Here is a 19,057-nt window from a genome sequence, read left to right as displayed (position 1 = left end):
CTTTCAAAATGAAAAACATTTTATTACATGATCCAGCCATCACATTCCTTGGCATTTATACAAAGGAGTTGGAAACTATGTCCTGTAAGAACCTGCACATGGACATTTATAGATGCTTATTCATAACTTCCAGAATTTGGAAGCAACCAACATGTCCTTTGGTAGGTGAATGGACATATAAACTTAGCACTTCCAGACAAAGGAATATTATCTAGCACTACAAAAAAAATGAGCTATCAAGTGATAGAGACATGGAAGAAACTTAAATGCAAATTTCTAAGTGAATGAAGAGACCATCTGAAAAGCTACAAATGTTATATGACATTCTAGAAAAAGCAAAATTGTAGAGACAGTCAAAACATCAGTAGTTGTCAGGGACTGTGGGGAGAAAGGGATGAATAGGCCAGAGGAGTTTTAGGACAACATGACTGTCCTATATGATATTATTACAGTAGATACATGTCATTGTACATACCATATATCCATAAAACATACAATGAAAGAGTGAAGCCCAATGTAAAGTATCCACTTTGGATGATGTAGATATGTTGATATAGGTTCGCTGATGGCAACAAATGTACTTCTCTAATAGGGGATGTTGATAATAAGGGAGGCTACGATGTGTGGGTAGTGGTATGTGGGAAATCTCTGTACATTCCTTTTAATTGTGCTGTGGACCTACAATTGCTCTAAGAAATAAAGTCTATTAAATTTATTTTTTATGTTATAAGACTTTGTAGGAATCAAGGGCACTAGCATACACCTCTACTTAGGAGTCTGAGGCAGAATTACAAGCTCCAGATCAGCCTCTGCAATTTAGCCAAACCCTGACTCAAAATTTTAAAATGATGAAAGGATGGGGATGTAGATCAGTGGCAGAGTATCCCTAGGTTCAAGCCCCAATAACACACACACACACACACACACACACACACAGAGTAGGGAACTGAGCTTAAAGAATAATTATTACTGCAGAGAAAGCAGTGGGAAGTTTCTTGTTTTCATAGTCTGGTAAAACATTCTAGTTTTACAATGTTCAAATACAAGTGCTAAAATTAAAGTCCAGTGGTGGGAGTTCTATTATTATTAAAAGATAAGTAGATTTATCTTTGTTTTTTAAATAAAAGATGATAAGAAAATTTATAAGTAGGTTCCAAGCAGGACCCTAAAGCAGCTCATCTCAAATTTTAATGTGTGTCTAAATCACCTGGGATCTTGTTAAAGCAGATTCTTTTGTAGTAGGTCCGGGAAAGGGCTGGAAATTCTACATTTCTACCAAACTCCCAGGTGACATCACTGCTGCTGGTCCAGGGACCACACATTGGTGGCAAGGATGTGAGATCCTGTGCCTATTGTCATAATTAGTCTTCCTATTATTGGACTTGAGAACTACTTATTCACCTTTCAGACTCCAGCACCTACAATGTGCTCAACATCAGGCTGAGTCAACAAATATTTACAAAGGGATCGAATCTTCACCTTTCTTTCTCTGCCAAACGGTGAGAGCACCTCCCTCAGGAGTGAATGTGATGTTAACTCAAAAAATTCACTCTTTCTGAGAGGTGAAAGGAGAACTATAGATAGAAAACTTGAAAACCCAGCAGCACAAAAGTGCCAGTCATTTAGCTCATATCCATTTAAAAAAAATAGAAAGAAATGATAGAAGCAAAAAGAAATCAAATAGCTTGGTGAGATTGGATGGTTAAATTGGAGAATTCCAGAGAAAATATGGTAAGGGCTTGACCAGCAAATTAGAAAAAGGTGCCCTTTTCTTGGTGCCACTTTCCAAATTGTGTTTACAAGCAGAGCCAAGACAAGAATCCTTAGACATCGAGTCCATGTACATCAACATAATTTCCTTAAAATTATTTGATTCTAAGGAAACCAATAGAGAGTATGTATGTTCTTTCAACAACATGTTGGGGCACTATTTGAAGAGCCCACTGAGGATTATTTAATTCTCTCGGAGAAGATCCTTGTGCTTGTCTTTGATATTTACTATTTGAATATAGCCTAGACACTATGAAGTTATGTGTTTCCTTACATATTTCCTTTCCTTACATATTTCTATTAGTAGAAATAAGTATCACAAAGGTTATGACCCTATTTCTCTGCATGGTAAGATGCAGTTTTGTACCTAACTGAGCAATCTTATTTGAGCATCATTTTTTTTCAAAATTCCTATAAATGCCTAGTTCCTCAAAATGCCTTTTGAACCAGTTTTTTTCAACTTATTACTAATGATAAAATATGAGACAATCAAATCTAAACTAAACCCAATCTAAAACAGGAGAGTCATGTTTTTCACTTTTTGAAAGTTATGCTTTGACAGAATACACACCAGAAGTAGACCTCGGCTCTGCATTTCACACTTTCAGACAAGAGCAACTATACTCCAGAAGCTGAATTTCCTTGACCATATCTGAGGAACCTCATCTACATTTGAACTAAATTAACTATCAATATTCTGGCTTTGACTAGGTGCTGCACAGGGATGAGACTTTTGGGAGGTCTTGGCAGGGGCTGAGTGTATTTTGTATGGTAGGTGGGAGGGATCAATAATTTGTGGCAAGCTAAGGCAATTTTTATAATTGCCTGCAAATCCTTCCATAGTCCTCTCTTCTGTAGAGCTTAATTCTTTACCCCTTGATTGTGGGCTGGACTTAGTTACCCATTTCTAATGAAAGCTATGTGGCATAAATGACATAGCAAGACTTCCGAGGGTAGATCCTAGGAGACAATATGGTTTATATCTTTCTCTTGGATCATTTACTGTAAGGAAAGTCAGCTGCCATGTCTCAATACACACAAGCAGCCCTACTGAGGGGTCTATGCAGCTAAACTTAGCCTCCTGCTCACAACCACTGAGGAACCAAGCCCTCTTGACAATAGCCATGAAAGTGTGCCATTTTGGAAGCAAACATCTCAGTCTATGTCAAGTCTGCAGATAACTGGAAACCCTGGTTGGCATCTCGACTGCAACCTCATGAAAGACCTTGAGCTGGAACAACCCAGCTAAATTATTATCAAATTCCAAAGGCATCATAAAATAATGCATACTTATTATTCTAAGTGACTAAGTTTTGGGTAATTTATTATACAATAGATAACTGATATATCTGGTTTATCAGGCATATATATATTAAGACTTCTTGTATATTGCAAAATTGCTTTCCTGGAATGTTATACCAGTTTACACCCCTAACAGTAGTTGTATAAGAGTATTCATTTCCCCAATCCTCACTCTTGTTGAGTTCTACTATTTTTGTTTAGTTCTATTATTTTTCATTTTCCTTCTTGATTGCCTCACTTTATTACTGTAGATAATTGCAAGTGAGGCTGAACAATTTTTCATATACTTACTGCTTGTTTTTGTGAATTTCTTGATCAAGTACATTCTTACAATAATGTAAGTGTGTGTGTGTGTGTGTGTGTGTGTGTGTGTGTTAAATTATGGTGTTAATTTATTTGTTCATTGATTCTCTTTGGCTCTTGAGTATCTTAACTTTTTGTCTATTATGATGTTGTAAGTATTTCCTCCAGTTTGCTTCTAAGTATATGACATCCCTACAATAGTACCAAGGAAAGGTTTGTGCCAGTTACCAACGGTGTCTTGCCTCAGCTGCAAAGGACTTCCTTGCTCAAGAGTGTGCTCTTCCTGGTGTGATCCAGGTAGAAGATAAAGGTTCAGCAGACCAACATGGGGCCATTCTGGCAGGCCATTTACACTCTAGAGTTCAGAGCAAGGTTAGCATTACTGGTTGAATTCTAGTAAGACCTCTTCTCTAGAAACACTCGGCTTTCTTCACCTCCTTTCCACAGATGCTGATCTCTAATAAATGTTCTACCCCTGCAAACTCCAACTCCACATCCATTTCCAGAACACTTAACCTGTGACATCTTGAAACACAATTGCTTAATTAGTAATTGACATAATGCATATATTCCTCTATATGTCATCCTTGAAAATAGTGTTTTGATTTTATCATAGGGGAAAATTGTTATTTATAGAATGATTGTTGGAATAAAGATACAAAAAGTAGAGTACCATAAAAACACCACAGTCTGTCCCTAACAGCTATAATGCAAATCCTTATCTATATTATCCCTTTGCATCTGGGATAAATCTCTTGTCACTTACTATCCCCTTTATCTCGCTTTGTTTTTCTTCACAGATTTTTATTTGACTATCTTTTATATCTTTATCTGCCTCCTTAACACCCAGAACGGTGTGTGACATACAAGAGGTGCTCAAGAAGTATGGCTGAGTAGATAGATGGATAGATGAGTAAGTGACCTTTGGCCAAAGTCAGATAAAGCATCTCTAGACCAATAACATGTCTGGCATCCCTCTTTAAAAATATGAAACATAACATAAACTTACCTCAAATGGAAGTTGTCAAAAATATTCATTGTATATACAGAGATGCACCTAGATAGCTCTGAAAAATATTGTTTCTTTGCTTTCTTTTTTCCCTTAGCATTGTTTCTGTGTTGTAGGACTGTACAGCTTCAAGGAAGCTAACAAGAAGGTTGTGTTCAGGTGGCCAGGAAAGGTAACAGATGGCTGGATGACCTCATTTTACAGATGCTTCTATATCTGTACTGTTTAAAGGCATTTTAACTAGAATAGCTTAAGATGTGTATTATCTTTTAATCATAGCCCAAGGCTCTAGAATCCCAGATTAGTGCCCACTTTCCTAAACCTCACAGCTAATCCACTGTGATGGCTGCCAGGCATCTGTTGATGCTGGGTACTTCCAAACTCCAGTGGACTTGGCTTTGTTATATCTTCTTCAGGGATGGATCTTCTTCAAGCTAGTTTTTTGGGTTGGATTTTATTTGTCATATTTTTGTTGGACTATTTTCTTGCTTATTTTAAATTAATAAATATTTTTAATTGACAGTAAATTATATACATTTATAGGGTACATTGTAACATTTTAATATATGCACACCAACATTAATGATTAAATCAGGGTGATTTTTGTCAAACTGTTTAAAGACAAGCAAATAAACATCTGGGGAGGTAAGTAAAGGTGACACAGGAGACCTGAGATAGAGCTAGGACTTTTGCCATCGATCCTAGCCATCAAAAGTAGTCATTAACCTTATTGTTGTTCTGCAGCGAGATGGTAGGACAGCCACGGTCGATTTAGAGGTTTGGTAAATGGGGAACAGTCATTATCTTCAATTCTTTTGTGGAAAGAGCTGACCTAAGAATAGAACTTAAGTTCACAGAGAATCATAAAGCACAGTTTTTGTTCATGTTTAAGTTTACTGCAGAATTGTTGTCCCTTCTACCTAATTTCAAGGTTGTAGTCTAAGAGCCTTTCACCTAAAAGAAAACGTTGTTTGTTATGCTAACTAATTAACCAGTAGAATCTTTTTTTTTTTTTAGTTTCTAAATAAACCTTTCCCATTTAAGTAATTTGCAAAGGGAAAGTATCATTTTTTAAAAATTTCCTCAGAAGAAATTGATTAAAACTACTACACAAGATTACCAAATGTTGATATCCGCAGGAAATCTTTAAATTGCACAGAACTAAATTTCTTAAAACATTATTCTATCTGTGTTGCTGAAAATATAGCTGAGAAATCCATTAGCTCTGGGTATCTTTTCCATTTCCATAATTATTGTTATCTCTTCTTCTATTGTGAAGTGACTATTGGCATGAATTCCACTGGGAGCTACTTTTCCATCAGGATCAACTCACAGGTGCTGTCAAGTATAGAACTCCCTAGAGACCTCCCTGAGCATCTGCCCAGAAAAGGAAAGAAATGTGAGTCAGAAGAGCTATGCTAGCAGTGATGGTTGCTGTCCCCGTTGCAGCTATGCTTCCCCTAAACATTTCAGGACTCTTTTGACCTACAAAAACATCCCAGACAGAACACCCAGGTTTAGGTGTCTTTTTCATCCTTTCTTTCTCCCCTCTCCCAGAAACATGACCAGTGAGGGAATAAAATTCTTTCCCCTACTGACAATTATTTTCATTGAGTTTATCAGTTTAAGATAATTGATGTGAAAAAAAAAATGACCCATTTCTCCAAGGAAGATAAGTGAAGGAAAAAAAAAAACCTGATAAATCTTCTCCAAGAGAAGGGGATAGATTGTAAAATTACACCCATAAATGACATGGCTGTTCATCCATCAAGCTAACTAAGATTTAAAGGGTCTCTCAATTAGGAAACAAGAAAATGAAGGTTGAGCTTCCCTTATCCAAAATGCTTTGGACAAGAAGTGTTTCAGATTTTGCATTATTTACATACACATAATAATACATCTTAGGGATAGGACCCATGTGTATACATGAAATTCATTTATGGTTCATATATAACTTATATACATAGTCTGAAGGTAATTTTTACAACATTTTAATGCATTTGCATTTTCGCTGTGACCCATCACATGAGGTTAGGTGTGGAATTTTCCACTGGTGGTATCAAGTGGACACTCAAAAAGTTTTGGATTTGGGGCTGCGGGTGTAGCTCAGTGATAGAACACTTGCCTAACATGCATTAGGCCCTGGGTTTGATCTCCAACATTGCAAAACAATTTCTTTTTTAAGTTTTGGATTGGGGACTTTTATTTTTCAGATTAGGGATATACAAACACAATGGAGGAAATGAGGTTTGACACTGAAGGACTGCTTCTGTCCATTTCAGGGGACAAGTATTAGGATTTTTGGTCAATATAATGGACTGAGTACACACAGAAAAGATTGCCTTCTTCCCACTATCTTTTTCTAAACACAAAATCAGGATAAAATGCAACCTTCTAAAAATAAATTTAAATGCATAGTCCAGCTTACAAGTTTGGGAAAGGGGCCTAAAATAAAAAGGAAAGCAATGCCAGAGTGACAATTAAGAGCTGAAGTAGCATGTTTCAGGAGCACCCTACCCAAATGAAGGCCCTATTAACTGGGACTTGGAGTTTTAACACACACACTGAGACTAGAAACTGAGTGACAGGGTCATGGGAAAGGAAGCTCTTGCATACTATTAGCAGTTTCAAGTTCTAGCTTTGTCATGAATCTCTGAACTGAAAAACTCTCCCTATTTGCTCAGGGAAGAAACAAGAAGATTTCTGTCTACTCCAGTCCCTGCACAAAGAAGCCATTGCAATAAATCAAATTGGAGAGGTGAGGTCTGAATTTACAATTTGGATATAATTTCAAAAAACTCCAAGCTCAGAAATTAATATAAATGTTCTTCTAACTGGCAAAACCACTAGAAATACAGCACAGGTCCATGCAAAATTATTTTATAGACATTTCTTTGTCTTGTTGTGAATTAAATTGTGTCCACTGCCTCCCTACCCAAATTCATATGTTGAAGCCCTATCTCCCAATATGACCGTATTTGAAGATAGGGCTGTTATGGAGGTAATTAAGGTTGAATGAGGTCATAATGACTGGTGTCCTTATAAGAGGAAGAAGTGACACAAGGGATGTGTGTGCACACAGGAAAGGCCACATGAGGACACAATGAGATGGCTGCAGTCTGCAAGCCAAGGAGTGAGGCCTTAGAAGAAACCAACCTTGCTGACACCTTGATGGTAGACTGTCAGCTTTCTGAATTGGAAAAAAAACAAATGTCACTTGTTTAAGCCACCTAGTCCATAATATTTTGTTATGACAGCCCTAGGAAACTAAGACACTCCAGAATATATATGGTACCTTCCCTGAAGATAAATTTACACACAAAAAAATTCATAGATCTCAAAAAGAAAGGGAGTTTCACAAAGAACAAGAGGAGAATCTGCACTCCCCAGAACTGAAATAATAGAATCAACTATAGATTATAAAATAACATTGCTTAAAATGTTTAAAGAATCAAAGAGGGTAAAGAAACCATAAATAGAGTATAAGGTTATCTGGGTGTGGTGACAGACACCTGCAATCCCAGTAATTTGGGAGGCTTCGGCAGTAGAATCACAAGTTCAAGGCCAGCCTTAGCAATTTAGCAAGAAAGATTCTGTTTAAGAAAAAAAAAAGGCAAGGGAGATGGGGTTATAGTTCAGTGATACAGCACTTAGGTTCAATCCCTCATACAACTAAAAGAAAAAAGTATAGGATAATGTGAGAACAGAGTATGTTTTTGAAAGAGAACTGTATATAAATCCTGAAATTAAGAACACATTGGGCCAAGCACGGTGGCAGCGCTTGCCTGTAATCTCAGCAACTCTAGAGGCTGAGGCAGGAGACTCAAGAGTTCAAAGCCAGCCTCAGCAAAAGTGAGGCACTAACCTGTCTCTAAATAAGATACAAAATAGATCAGGGGATGTGGTTCAGTAGTCGAGGGCCCCTGAATTCAATCCCCGGTACCAAAAAAAAAAAAAAAAAACCCACATTGGGAAAATAGCATTTTAGTATTAGGCCCAGCTGAAAAGAAATTTACTGAATTAAAATATAAATCTAAAAATGTATATAGCACAGAAATGAAAATAGCACAGAACAGCTAATACACATGAAGAAGAGAATGAGAAATCCTAAAATATGCATAGTAACTATTATAAAAGAAAAAAAATAAAAGGAGGCAGTATTTGAAAAGATAAAGGCTGACAATTTCCTGACTATAAAAAAGAAGTTATCTTCAGATTAAAGAAACATATCAGGACCCGAACAGGAAAAATAAAAACCAAATTACACCTAAGCATATTGTAATGAGATAGCAAATTATCCAAAGCAAAAACAATCTTAAAAGACACCAGGTTATTTGTCAAAGAATGACAGTTACTCTAGAAGGGTGAAGAAAATTGTCTCAACACCAATAGAAATCAAATGACAATGAGATGTTATTTCAAAGTTCTGAGAAAAAAAAATTGTCTTCCTAGAATTCTACACCAAATTACACTATTCTTTTAAAATAAGAACAAAAGGAAGATGTTTCAGACAGGCAAATTTAGCATTCAAAGAATTCCCTGAAATAACTGGTCAAAAATGTACTATAGGAAGCCAGGAGTGGTAGCACATGGCTATATTCCTAATTATTTTAAAGACTGAGGCAGGAGGATAGCCTGAGCCCAGGTATTCTAGGGGAACACTGTGAGATGCCATCTCAAAAACAAACAAAAAATGTTTCATAAGAAGAATAAATTTTTGTGTAATGCAAGAAGCACATGGTAATTACATTGATAAATCTAAATATTTACTATAAAAATAATAATACTGAGTAATGAGATGGGGATTAGGGTAAAAAGAAGATGGAATTAAAGTACCAGAAAACAATAATACAGAAACGCAAAGATTTATTTTGAAGATCTTTTTATTGCTAAAGTGAAGGACAGAAATATTAATTGATTTTAAAATCTAAATAAATATCTGTGTTAAAATTTGAGAATAACAAATAGATAATTTGTTAAGTTAATGGCAGGGGTAAGGAAAAAAAATAATGAAAACCCTGATGAAATGAATGGAAGTCAGGAAGGAATTGGGAAAAAAAAACATGATAAATGAAAAAAACAGGGTTACATGTTAGGGAAAAACCCTCAATATATCTGTGAACATCATAAATGTAAATGGATTACATTTGTCTATTAAAACACAGAGACCAGCTGGGTGTGGTGGCGCACACCTGTAATCCCAGCGGTTTGGGAGGCCAGGACAGGAGGACCAAGGGTTCAAAGCCAGCCTCAGCAACAGTGAGGTGCTAAGCAATTCAGTGAGACCCTGTCTCTAAATAAAATACAAAATAGGTCTGAGGATGTGGCTCAGTGGTTGAGTGCCCCTGAGTTCAATCCCTGGTTCAACCCCACCACCACCAAAAAAAAGTACAGAGACTCTCAGACTTCATTTACCAAATCCAGCTAGATGTTGCTCCAACTCTTTCTGGACTACATTTTTTCTGATGAGAAGGTAGTTGGCTGTCATTTTGGTCTTTGCTACTCTATACACAATATATCTTTTTCTCTGTTTTGCTTACAAGTTCTTTAAAATTAGTGTTAGGACTTTAAGCATTTTGTTTATGAAATTAAGGTGGGACTTATCCCCTAATCTTAACACAATCTTATTATATCAGTAGAGATATATACAAATTATTATTAAAAGAACATAAATAAACACAACTTAAAAGAACTTTCCAGGTATAATAATTTAGATACAGGCATAAATTATTAAAATCACAGAATTCATATAAGAAAAAGAGAAAAATTAGGCCAGAAAATGCTCACTTTATAAACATATCTGTACAAAGTGCATAAGGCACGGAAAGCTAAATACTCCTGAGTTATCACCAAGTCTTACCTAGATTTTGGGGTATTTGCAGTTTCAACCCAGGTCAAACTGGTGACCAATTAGTAAGCTTCCAACTCTCACCTAGGTACATTTTTTTGTAAATTGGTCCATACATTCCAAAGGCCTTTGTGGATTTTAAGCCAGATGGTACTGTGGTGCACACCTCCAAAATGGGCCTTTGTGTCAGCAAGGGGCAGTGGTGGAGAGAAAAAAGGGTATAGAGGAAAGGACTTGATACAGTTTTTTAATTCTCATCTCCCTTAAAAACAGAATCACAGAGATGGGGGAAAATATACTTAAGTCTATCTACTCCTTAAACAAATGCCTTAGCAGCACTGCTTTTTCTCCAAAAAGCACACGAAACTAGAACTAAGCATAGTTAACTCCAACAAATGGATACAGGAAAATGCATGCCTTCTGCAGTGAGACCTGATATGACTACATTCAGTTATTCCTTTCTCTACTCTGGATATGGAGCATAGCATGGAGTGCTGACTCTGCTTTCCATGGCACCTCCAGGCTGAACAATGGACCCATGAAACTTCTACTCCTCAACTGTGGGTATTCCAGGCCCAGGGGAATTTGATGCCAGAGATCTTGGGCTTCCAGGAGGGCAAGGCAGAGATAAGAAGCAGTAAGTCACATCCCAGATATGGGACAGACTCTCATACTTGCCTGGAAAAAAAGAGAGAACATAAGTTACTATAGCTTAGAAGATTTTCCTATTCTGGAAGGGACCTACAACACTGCAGAAGCTCTTCTGGTGCAAAACCTCAGGGGAGTGACATTCAAGCCTGTCTGGGTCAGCTTGCCATGGGAGAACCACCAGAGCTCAGATCCAACAACAGAAGCCTCTGCCTCAAAGTCTATATCACATGAGACCCTGTGATCATTGCAGGACTGTACAAAGTTGGGGGGAAATATTATAGTGATAACCAGGAGCAAGTTTTTAACAACCTCTAGAGAATGTGAAATTGGGGGTTCATTTACTATGATTTTTAAAAATGAAATAGTCCATGCATCATGGTTTGAACATAGTAGTAGAATTAAATCTATATGAACTATACACATTTATACAACTACAGAATTATAGGCTATTTAGACTAATGTTTTGCAAACTGTAAGTTGATATCTACTAGTAGCCACAGAAATCGATTTAATGAATCTCCACCAGACACTTTTCATTAAATGGAATGGAAAATAAGTGAAACTATTCCAGCGTTGTTTTGGAATTTATTTTTTCAGTTATAAATGGTATGTGTGTACAAGTTAGAATGTAAATTATTTTATATTCTGGGTCATGATCAAAAACTGAAACTGAGAAGCACTGGATTAGACCACATTGTTTTGAATAAATAATTTCCCCTTTGCCACTTAGAGGCAGCTTTTATCTATAGGAGTAAATATATAGGCTAATAATTCCCAATTTGGATCCTTAAAAGAAGTATAGTCCTTTGTCATCTATCAGTATCCACAGGGGCTTGGTTCCAAGAGGATACCAAAATCCTTGGATACTGAAGTTCCTTATATAAAGTATGTAGTGTATGCATGTAACCTATACACATACTCCTGTATACTTTTATATCATCTCTAAATTAATAATATAATGTAAATTCTATGTAAATAGTTATTATACTGTATTATTTAGGGACTAGTAGCAAGAGAAAATTTTACTTGTTCAATAAAGACACATTTTTCCAAATATTTTTGATCTGTGGTTGGTCTGATCCACAGATGTAGTATCTGTGCATACAAAGGGCCAACTCTAATGAGAATATTAGAAGCTATTTTCAGTAATATTAGCCACCACTTAAGCACACCTTAGACAAGAGACATATGGGTTATATCATCTCCATTTTTTTTTGCTTTAGTAAAGGTAAACTCATTTATTAAGTTGAAGAACTGAATTTTAAATTCAAGTTCTTCTGACTCCAAAAAAACAAGGGTAAGAGTATGCAATAGAGCCTAGGATTAATACAGGCCTTTTTCAATATGGCAACTAAAAATGGAGTAGCCCATTTGTTCTAGTTTGAAGGTTATAGTAGAACTAAATCTATGTGCACTACGCATATTTATACAACTACACTTATTTATTTAGCACTACACATATTTATGTAACAAGTCTATTTAGATCAGTGTTTTGCAACCTATGGGTTGAGACCCCCTCGCTATACACTATATAGCTCATCTTTCAATAATTCATAAAACTTACTAAAATAATAAGTACCTAAACAAGGATTCTCAGTCTCCCCACCAAAAACAAAAACCCAAGTTTGAGAATAATTTGTAATGTTGGCTAATTCACATAAAAAATCAAGTAATAAGAATATGTAAAATATTTTATAAAACAAGTAGTAAAATAAAAATACAAGGTACTATTGAAGTCAGATGAGACCATTTTGGTGTCTTTTCCTCTACTCTCTCAGCTCCAATAAATTCATCTCCCTTCCACAGCAGGAGAATTAGGATTAGCCTAAAGACACCTGCTGGCAACCTCTCTCTGAAACTTTCTGTAGGAACAGGAAACTGCTCTGTGGTCTTTTGCTTCCTCCTACTTCCTCCTGCTTTGCTGCTGTCTGCTTTATTGGTCTTTCCTCTGCTGCCTTCATTTCCTTTGTTTAAAGGCATAGGTCAAAGTCCTTCCCTCTATCTCTGAGTAACTGCATGTTTCTTTTCTAACAGAAAAAGAAAAGCAAGAGTCAAGTTCATGGCCTATGTGTGCACATTCCTGTATTAATCCCAGGCTCCGTAGCACATTCTTATCCTTGTTTTTCGTTTTTCTTCCTTTTCTACTTCAATTTTAGAACTCCTTGCTAGTATATATATATATATATATATATATATATATATATATATATATATATATATATATCCTTTTAGGAACAAGAAAGACTAATGTTTTATTTAATTTTTACTTTTAATACACACATATACTTATGGGGCACAGTCTAAGCAATAATTTTTTTAAATTTATGAATCCACGTAGTTCAGTGTCCCAGGTTTTCTAAATCACTCCTGTCTTTCTCTTGGTGTTTAGTGGTTTCATGGAATAGATCTCCAAGCATGGAAAAATCACTGAGTCATCGTGGCTATTTACAGTCATGTATCCATTACAAGCCTGTTTTATTTTGACAACATTTCATCTTTTTTTCTTCTGTACCCAGGAACAATTAGAGGTCCAAGAATTAAACTGATAGTTCCTACATGAGCACTCTCTTGCTCACATGATGAATTCCCAGATAGCTTCATTCTCAGAGCAATTTTTTCATTTGCTTCTGACAATGTGCCTTCAAAAGTCCTGAGAACATGTAACAAAAAATCTTATCCTTATGTACGGCTATGATGCACCAATTTTAAAAATGTGGGGGGAAAAAGTTCTTAGGACATCAGTAAGATTCTTTCATCACTGAATTTTTATTTTTGTCCTCCTTCTATTGGCTTTGAAGTGTTGCCTCCCTTGATTTTTGTCCTCAGTTTTGAGCCAAAGGATATTTACTTAAGGAAGAAGGAAATCTACAACACTATAAAAAAGGAAGAGTCCTCAGGAGGACACTTCCTCGGCACTTACTATAGACTCAACATAGTCCTCAGTGAAAAAAAAAACAGGACCACCCTGCCTAGCCTCCTGCGGATGTGTCTTCCACTGGGTTCTGCTCACACAGATCTGAGCCCATCTAATACATTTACGGACGCTTGTTAGATGCTAGGGAAATGGCAGGTCCATTTCCTGTTGGACTGTGCCTCCCAGTCAGCAGTGGTTTGCTGCCTCAAAGTGCAGTTTCCCTTTCATGTAACCAAAGGTGCACACAAAGCAGGTTTCTGCTGCAGAAAAGGATAAGGTTAAACATGAAGAGGGGAAGGAGGACTTCCCTGAGGTATCTGCTATACACATTTGAGGGCTCGAAGGCCACCTGCCAAACACGAATCTCTTAAGGGAACAGTCATGAAGATACAAAGTCCTTTCCCATCTCACGTTGCCAGCACAGTGGTGCTGTACCATTAAGTTGGCACTCTGTTTTCATTTCCCAAAGGGTCTTCTCTTCAGGTTCCCTCCTAACTGCCAGGACTCATCCACATAGGCAACATTACCTTGGCAAACTGTCTTTGGTGGAAGGCTTTTCTTCTTGGTCTGTGAGTCAGGGGTGGCTCACACACAGGCACCATGCAGCAGCCTTCAGTGCTGTAAGGACATGAGGTTTCATCTTCCCTTTGCCACCCCAGTGGGAGTGGGGGACACAGTTTCTGAAACTTGGGCGAATGCAGTTCAATTTACAGTGCAAGAGGACTGAAATGCAAATCACCTTAGCATTATGAGGGCATAAGCAGAGAGCGAGAACTGGCTGCAATGTAAAAAAAATTCAGACACAAAAAACATCTATTCCCAGACAGAAAGAAGTGAGCAGCCTGCAACACACCAAGACCCCGAGTGAATAAAAACTTTGCCTTTAGTCACTGGTTCTCATCGTTTCCTTAGATGAACTGAAGACAGATTCCAGAATTTACTGTATATATACAGCTGGCCCTCTGTATTCATGGGTTCCATGTCCACATGCCAACCATCTATCAAAAATATTTTAAAAATTTTCATCTGTATTGAACATTCACTGACTTCTTTTCATGACATTATTCCCTAAACAATACAGTGTAACAACTATCTACATAGCATTTCCATTGTCTTAAGTATTATAAGTAATCTAGGAATAATTTAAAGTATAGAGGAGGATGTGTGAAGGTTATATGCCACTACTAAGCCATTTTATATAAGGACTTGAGCATCTGCAGATTTATGTATCCACAAGGGACCCTAGATCAAATCCCCCACAGATACTGAGTAATGACTATAATTTATAGTTCATCATAGATAAGTAAACTCATGATTCTGATACTAGAGAATTGATTCAGCCTTTAAAAAAATTACATCATCTTCATAAAGTTCTGCATTTGTAAAGTTACCAGAGATACTTGAAACTAAATAGGCCCTACCTTTGAAATAATTATTAATAATTTTATTTCATGAAAGATAATACATTCGTTTATTTAGGTATCAAGTCCACATAAAATGATTTTCATTAAGAATTTTGACAAATCACCCTGTCCCAAATCTTCTCTGCACCCATAACCAATTTTATTACATCATATATCCTTCCAGCATATAAATATGCAAACATAAATTTAAAAATATACTTATATTATAGTCAGAATAATGTTCCCCCCCAAAGATGTCCATGCCCTAATTCCCAGAACCTGTGAATTTATTTCTTCACATGGCAAATGGGACTTTGCAGATATAATTAAATTAAGGTTTTTGAGATGCAGAGATTAGTCTAGATTATTCAGGTGAACCCCGCATCATCACAGGGGTCTTTATAAAAAAGTCAGAGTCAGAGAAGAGACAGAGAAACTAGAAGATGCTGGCTTTGAAGATGGAGGGAGAGTCTATGAGATAAAGAAAGCTGGTTGTCTCTAACAGCCACAGAAGGTAAGAAATTCTTCCCCAGATTGCCCAGGAATGCAGCCTGCTAACACCAACTTTAAACTTTTGAATTCCAGAGCTAGCAGAGAATAAGTTAGTGCTCTTTTAAAGCACTAAGTTTGTGGTAATTGTTTTAAAAACAAGAGGAAACTAATAGCCCTTAACTACACCTTTCTCTTAAAAGATAGTATACCCTGGATAGGGTGCCCCAAAAGTCTTAGTGCAGTTTTAGGCATAAACAATTTCAGAATTATGAATGCTACAGACTTATAAACAAAATCACTTGAAATTTTATTAAATTCTTTTATATTTATTTTGTCACATGAGTTTTAATAATAGATTTTATTTTAAATTTCATTTCAGCACTAAAGGTTGAAGATAGCAAACACTGATGAAACAAAACACTAAAATTAAATTTTATTATTCCAAATTTTTCACAGACTAAATAAGAGAATTAGAAATGTATACAATTAAATTTTCTGACAATACAAAAATTTAAAGCCACACTAAAATTTGGGGAACACTGTATACACCACTGAGTGCTTTGAATTATATCAGTAAAACAATGTAACCTAGAGAATTTTCTCTGAAAATACATAGGGGCTATCATAATTTCTTTCATAGCTGTCCAGTGGATGTAGCATGGTTTCTTTAGCCAATCCTCTATTAATGAATACTTGGAAGGGTGTTACAATGAATAATCTTGTACTTCTATCATTTTGTTGGTATGCGGGTAGATCTATATGTGCATTATCAGAAGTGGGTATGTTTGGTCAAAACTCTTTTTAGAAACAAGAACAGCATGCCAAGGAAGGTTAGTAGATTGTGATAGGGTATGGTAGTCCACTGGCAAAGATAACTATGGATAATTCCTCTCATATTTGTGTGCACATCCCTTTATAATGTGATTTTGCCACTTTCTTATCAAGAAGTCAAGTTTACTTTCCCATCCTGGAATCTGGGCTGGCTTATGACCTACTACCTTGGTTGATAGTGTAGCACGGAGAGTGGGGTTGGGTTCTTTGTCTCATGAATTTGAAGAGCAAAATTCACAGACACAAAGGTGACAGCAAATAACAGAAATTATTAGAGTAAAAGAAAGAAAGCAGAGCTCCAAAGAGGGAGGGGGTCCCAAGAGGGGGATACTAAAGAGTGGCTATTGTCTCGGGGTTTACATAGATCTATAGGTTTAAGGAAGTCAACCCCCTAGCCACTCCTGGGTCAGGCATTGAGTGTCCACGAGGTATTCATGCAGACTTTAGTTCAATCAAAATATCAATCAAGCATTTTCCTTTCTTTGGAGAGGCATGGATCCCAGTCATGTAGGTCCTGATTTTAAAATAGCCTCTTTGGAAGTTTCTTAGCAAATATCTACAAGTGCTGTTTGAGCTCTACTTCCTCTGTTACTCAGAGGCCCATCTTCCTATTCTCCCAGGCTTATCTCTTCCTCCCAACGTCACTAGGATGTGCATGTTGTTGGACTTCCATGGCTGAGTCTCAAAAGGCTTTGTAGCTCCTCTCTCTTCAAACCCTGAGTCCTCCATGTGAAGCAGCCTGGGCTAGCCTCAGCAGGATAAAAGAGCTGGAGAGAGAGGCCATCTTGGAACATCCAGCCCCAGTGGAGACAGTAAATAACTACACCTGTGTGAGTGCCTCTAGGAGAGATTTCCAAAAGCCCAAATTTATTCCAGCCCAATTACCAGCACACAGGCTGCTGTCGTTTTAATTTACCATGTTTTGAGATAATTTATTATAAATGGATAACTGACATCTCAGGGAATTTGTTTCTCCTAACAAGGCTTATTTCAAAGGATGTACAACATGTTGGCCACAGCAAGCCAATCATCAGCTTTTAGAGAGCCAATGGACTCACAAGTTTTCGGAACAAGCCCGATCAACTCCACTAGTTTTGTATTTAGCAGTCGAGGTTGTAAATATTTACCTACACCTCAGCCCTGAGCATGCAGGTAAACTGGCTGACCCACCACACTCTTACTTTCATAAAGAGAGAATATGTTTATTGTGTGTCAGAGGTCTGGCCAGGATAGGGGGACTCCTCTTCATGGGGCATCTCACTTTCCTGTTGAGGCGCTGCCTCAATATTAAAGAGAAAACCTACACTTTTTATATCATCATTTCTGACATATAGAATGTGCTACTCTGTTCAAGAAATCAGGGAAATTAAGAGTCTGAGAATGCTCTGGTTACTTTAATCTGGCTCAGAGAAAAGACCATATTCTATTATAATTCATGAATTAGCAAACCAGTGTTTTTGAAGGTCAAGAAAATAAACTTAATGTATCACAATTAGCATTTTTAACAAATAGTTTTTATATTGAACCCATGTTCATAGTAGCCTGTCGCGATCCCTTGCCCGCAAGGAAGACGCAACTCGAGAATCTTCTTTCAACAGTTTATTCAGGCCCTGGATATTTCTTCTTCTCTCTCTCGGATGCCCCTCCAGCCTTAATAAAGCATCCCAAGCCCCAATGCAAAGCTGCCGCGTGGAGCTTTCTCACAGGGTGATGTACAGGGTGGTGAAAAATCATGTGCCAACTCTCCCAGATAAGGAGTTGTTTGTCACAGACCACAGCGGAGCCAGCGTCATCTTGTAATGGCGACCATAATCTGCAGAAACGGCAGAATCGGCTCACCACAGTAGCCTTATTCACAATAGTCAAAAGGTAGGAGCACTCTCACTGTACAGTAATGCATGAATAAACAAACTATATCACTGTATATACATATAATGGAATATTCTTTGGCTGTAAAAGGAAGCAAATCTCAATACATGCTACAACATAGAAAACCTTGAAGACATTGTGCTAAGTAAATTAAGCCAGTCACAAAAGAAAATATGATGAGAGCCGCCCCCTCCCCCTGCACCGGCAAGGTAGAGGGAACTGTGACCACGCACAGAGCAGGCCCAGCGGCCTGCTGAGGGGGAGAGCCACCCCCCACCCCCCGCGCCTGCCAGGTGACCACCGACAGAAAAGGCCCAGTGGCCCGCGGTGGGACAGAGCTTCCAATCACTCCTGCAAGGTAGGCGGGCCTGCGACCCACCGGCAGAAGAGGAGCAGCGGCCTGCTGAGAGGCAGAGCCGCCCCCTCCCCCTGCACCGGCAAGGTAGAGGGAACTGTGACCACGCACAGAGCAGGCCCAGCGGCCTGCTGAGGGGCAGAGCCGCCCCCCACCCCCCGCGCCTGCCAGGTAGGTGGAACTGTGACCACGGACAGAAAAGGCCCAGTGGCCCGCGGCGGGACAGAGCTTCCAATCACTCCTGCAAGGTAGGCGGGCCTGCGACCCACCGGCAGAAGAGGAGCAGCGGCCTGCTGAGAGGCAGAGCTGC

The 19,057-nt window shown here is 37.8% G+C and overlaps 1 long non-coding RNA gene across 1 annotated transcript in view; it reads right to left on the bottom strand.

Annotated features, from left to right (window-relative positions):
* Positions 1-10,463: 10,463 nt before the first annotated feature.
* The window catches only part of LOC124101681 (uncharacterized), a 57,078-nt gene continuing 48,484 nt past the window's right edge, over positions 10,464-19,057 (bottom strand). The window contains exon 6 of the long non-coding RNA XR_009228055.1: positions 10,464-10,910. This is a non-coding gene — a long non-coding RNA (uncharacterized LOC124101681). The remainder of the gene's footprint in view (positions 10,911-19,057) is intronic.

Source organism: Marmota monax, unplaced genomic scaffold (genome assembly GCF_021218885.2).
Source record: "Marmota monax isolate L192 unplaced genomic scaffold, Marmota_monax_Labrador192_F-V1.1 WCK01_AAM20220418_F8-fsc00328, whole genome shotgun sequence".
Taxonomy (NCBI): domain Eukaryota; kingdom Metazoa; phylum Chordata; class Mammalia; order Rodentia; family Sciuridae; genus Marmota; species Marmota monax.
This window is presented reverse-complemented; position numbering and strand designations above follow the sequence as displayed.